Genomic DNA, 4,833 nt, shown 5'->3' with positions numbered 1-4,833 from the left:
CAGTGAAGAAGGCAAACTGGCGTTTAAACGCCAGCCAGGGTGCCTGGTTGGGCGTTTAACGCCCAAAAGGGTAGTGTTTTGGGCGTTAAACGCCAAAATGGATACCATTCTGGGCGTTTAACGCCAGGATGGCACAAGAGGGAATATTTTGTTTTTAATTCAATTTTTTTTTAAGTTTTCAAAATTTTTCAAAATCAAATCTTTTTCAAATCATATCTTTTCAATCAAATCTTTTTCAAAATCAATTTCTTTCCATTTTCAAAAATACTTGCTATCAATTAATGATTTGATTCAACATTTCAAGTATGTTGCTTTTCTGTTGAGAAAGGTTTAATGTTGAATCATATATTTTCTTGTTAGCCAAGTCATTAATTTTCAAAATCAAATCTTTTTAAATTGTTTTTCAAATCATATCTTCTCAATCAAATCTTTTTAAAACCATAACTTTTCAATTATATCTTCTCAACCACATCTTTTTCAAAATAGTTTTCAATCATATCTTTTTGATTTCTAATTTCAAAATTTTTTTCAAAAATCACTTGATTTCTTTTCCACTCTTGGTTTTCGAAAATCAATTAGTGTTTTTCAAAATATTTTTAAAATCTTTTTAATTAATTTTCAAAAATTTCTTCCCCTCTTCTCACATCCTTCTATTTATGGACTAACACTACTCCTCAATACACAATTCGAACTCCATCTTTCCTTGATAAGTTCGAATTTTCTACCTCTTCCTTCTACTTTTCTTTTCTTCTGACACCTCAAGGAATCTCTATACTGTGACATAGAGGATTCCATATTTTCTTGTTCTCTTCTCTTTCATATGAGCAGGAGCAAAGACAAAAGCATTCTTGTTGAGGCTGACCCTGAACCTGAGAGGACCTTGAAGTGAAAGCTAAGGAAAGATAAGGCACAACTCTCTGTAGAGGACCTAACAGAAATCTTCAAAGAAGAAGAACCCATGGCAGCCAAAAACAACAACAATGCCAACAATGCAAGGAAGGTGCTGAGTGACTTCACTGCACCTACTCCTAAATTCTATGGGAGAAGCATCTCTATCCCTGCCATTGGAGCAAACAACTTTGAGCTTAAGCCTCAATTAGTTTCTCTAATGCAACAGAATTGCAAGTTCCATGGACTTCCATTGGAAGATCCTCATCAGTTTTTAGCTGAATTCTTGCAAATCTGTAACACAGTCAAGACTAATGGGGTTGACCCTGAGGTCTACAGACTTATGCTATTCCCTTTTGCTCTAAGAGACAGAGCTAGGATATGGTTGGACTCACAACCTAAAGAAAGCCTGAACTCTTGGGAAAAGTTAGTCAATGCCTTCTTGGCAAAGTTCTTTCCACCTCAAAAATTGAGTAAGCTTAGAGTGGAAGTCCAAACCTTCAGACATAAGGAAGGAGAATCCCTCTATGAAGCTTGGGAAAGTTACAAACAATTGATTAGAAAATGTCCTTCTGACATGCTTTCTGAATGGAACATCATAGGTATCTTCTATGATGGTCTGTCTGAACTGTCCAAGATGTCATTGGATAGTTCTGCTGGAGGATCTCTTCATTTGAAGAAGACGCCTACAGAAGCTCAAGAACTCATTAAAATGGTTGCAAATAACCAATTCATGTACACTTCTGAAAGGAATCCTGTGAACAATGGGACGAATCAAAAGAAAGGAGTTCTTGAGATTGACACTCTGAATGCCATACTGGCTCAGAACAAAATATTGACTCAGCAAGTCAATTTGATTTCTCAAAGTCTGTCTGGAATGCAAGCTGCACCAGGTAGTACTAAGGACGCTTCATCTAAAGAAGAAGCTTATGATCCTGAGAACCCTTCAATGGAAAAGGTGAATTACATGGGAGAACCCTATGGAAACACCTATAATTCTTCATGAAGAAATCATCCAAATCTCTCATGGAAGGATCAACAGAGACCTCAACAAGGTTTCAACAACAATAATGGTGGAAGAAGTAGGTTTAGCAATGGCAAGCCTTTTCCATCATCTTCTCAGCAATAGACAGAGAATTCTAAGCAGAACCAATTTGACTTAGCAACCATGGTCTCTGATCTAATCAAAACCACTCAAAGTTTCATGACTGAAACAAGGTCCTCCATTAGGAATTTGGAGGCACAAATGGGACAGCTGAGCAAAAAAAATTACTGAACTCCCTCCTAGTACTCTTCCAAGCAATACAGAAGAGAATTCAAAAGGAGAATGCAAGGTCATCAACATGGCCGAACTAGGAGAGGAGGAAGAGGCAGTGAATGCCACTGAGGAATACCTCAATGGACGTCCACTGGCCTCCAATGAGTTCCCTAATGAGGAACCATGGGAATCTGAGGCTCACACTGAGACCATAGAGATTCCATTGGATTTACTTCTGCCATTCATGAGCTCTGATGAGTATTCTTCCTCTGAAGAGGATGAATATGTGGCTGAAGAGCAAGTTGCTAAATACCTTGGAGCAATCATGAAGCTAAATGACAAGTCATTTGGTAATGAGACTTGGGAGGATGAACCCCCTTTGCTCAGCAAAGAACTGGATGACTTGTCTAGGCAGAAATTACCTCAAAAGAGACAAGATCCTGGGAAGTTTTCAATACCTTGTACCATAGGCACCATGACCTTTAAGAAGGCTCTGTATGACCTAGGGTCAAGTATAAACCTCTTGCCTCTCTCTGTAATGGAGGAGCTAGGGATCTTTGAGGTGCAAGCTACAAGAATCTCACTAGAGATGGCAGACAATTCAAGAAAACAAGCTTATGAACTTGTAGAGGACGTTCTGGTAAAGGTTGAAGACCATTACATCCCTGCTGATTTCATAGTCCTAGAGACTGGGAAGTGCATGGATGAATCCATCATCCTTGGCAAACCCTTCCTAGCCACAGCAAAGGCTGTGATTGATGTTGACAGAGGAGAATTGCTCATTCAAGTGAATGAAGAATCCCTTGTGTTTAAGGCTCAAGGATACCCCTCTGTCACCATGGAGAGGAAGCATGAAGAGCTTCTCTCAAAACAGAGTCAAACAGAGCCCCCACAGTTAAACTCTAAGTTTAGTGTTGGGAGGCCATAACCAAATTCTAAGTTTGGTGTTGAACCCCCACATTCAAACTCTAAGTTTGGTGTTGGGAGGTTCCAACATTGCTCTGAGTATCTGTGAGGCTCCATGAGAGCCCACTGTCAAGCTATTGACATTAAAGAAGCGCTTGTTGGGAGGCAACCCAATGTTATATTTAATCTATTTTCCTTTGTTATTTTATGTTTTCTGTAGGTTGATGATCATGGAAAGTCACAAAATCAATTGAAAAAGCAAAAACAGAATGAAAAACAGAAAGAAAAGCAGCACACCATGGAGGAAGACCTTGCTGGCGTTTAAACGCCAGTAAGAGCAGCAAATGGGCGTTTAACGCCCAGTCTGGCACCATTCTGGGCGTTTAATGCCAGAAATGGGCACCAGACTGGCGTTAAACACCAGGAAAGGGCAAGAAGTTGGCGTTAAACGCCAGAAATGGGCACCAGCTCGGCGTTTAACGCCAAAATTGGCACAGAGAGCATTTTTGCTCGCCACTTGGTGCAGGGATGACTTTTCCTTGACACCTAAGGATCTGTGGACCCCACAGGATCCCCACCTTCCCCACCACCCTCTCTCTTCTTCTTCACCCATTCACCAATCACCTCAACCACTCTTCCCCAAAAACCCCTCACCTATCAAATCTCATCTTTCTCTTCACCACTCACATCCATCCTTCATAAAACCTCACCTATCTCACCATTCAAATTCAAACCACTTTCCCTCCCAAACCCACCCATTCATAACCGAACCCTACCCCCCTCTCCACCACTATATAAACCCATCTTCACTCCTTCATTTTCACACAACCTAAACACTACTTCTCCCCCTTTGGCCGAACCACAAAGCCATCCCCATCTCCTCTATTTCTTATTCTTCTACTCTCTTCTTTCTTCTTTTGCTCGAGGACGAGAAAACCTTTTAAGTTTGGTGTGGTAAAAGCATTTCTTTTTGTTTTTCCATAACCATTTATAGCATCCAAGGCTGGAGAAACCTCTAGAAAGAGGAAAGGGAAGGCAAAAGCTTCCACCTCCGAGTCATGGGAGATGGAGAGATTCATCTCAAGGGTGCATCAAGACCACTTCTATGAAGTTGTGGCCTTAAAGAAGGTAATCCCCAAGGTCCCTTTTCAAACTCAAAAAAGGTCAACTTTAATCAAAGGCTAGACCAAGTCCTCATGGATATCTGTGTGGAAGGAGCTCAATGCAAACAAGAGATCCCACTCATCATGAAATCCCTGAGGTACCTCAAGGGATGCACTTTCCTCCACAAAACTATTGGGAGCAAATCAACACCTCCCTAGGAGAATTGAGTTCCAACATGGGACAACTAAGGGTGGAGCACCAAGAATATTCCATCCTCCTCCATGAGATTAGAGAAGATCAAAGAATCATGAGAGAGGAGCAACAAAGGTAAGGAAGAGACATTGAGGAGCTCAAGCACTCCATAAGATCTTCAAGAGGAAGAACAAGCCGCCATCACTGAGGTGGACCCGTTCTTTAACTTCCTTGTTCTTTATTTTTCTGTTTTTCAAAAAATTATGCTTTATGTTTTATTTATGTTTGTGTCTTATGATCATTACTGTCTTAGTGTCTATGCCTTAAAGTTATGAATGTCTTATGAATCCATCACCTTTCTTAAATGAAAACTATTTTTATTACAAAAGAACAAGAAGTACATGATTTCGAATTCATCCTTAAAACTAGTTGAATTAGTTTGATGTGGTGACAATGCTTTTTGTTTTCTGAATGAATGCTTGAAT

At 40.1% G+C, this 4,833-nt stretch overlaps 1 non-coding gene across 1 annotated transcript; it reads right to left on the bottom strand.

Moving 5' to 3' along the window:
• Nucleotides 1-1,363: 1,363 nt before the first annotated feature.
• LOC127739827 (small nucleolar RNA R71) lies at nt 1,364-1,471 on the bottom strand. The gene has a single exon (XR_008000569.1). It is a non-coding gene; the product is annotated as a small nucleolar RNA R71 (small nucleolar RNA).
• Nucleotides 1,472-4,833: the final 3,362 nt, after the last annotated feature.

This window comes from Arachis duranensis, chromosome 6 (genome assembly GCF_000817695.3).
Source record: "Arachis duranensis cultivar V14167 chromosome 6, aradu.V14167.gnm2.J7QH, whole genome shotgun sequence".
Lineage (NCBI taxonomy): Eukaryota > Viridiplantae > Streptophyta > Magnoliopsida > Fabales > Fabaceae > Arachis > Arachis duranensis.
Note: the sequence above shows the minus strand (reverse complement) of the source record. Positions and strands in the feature narration are given on the sequence as shown.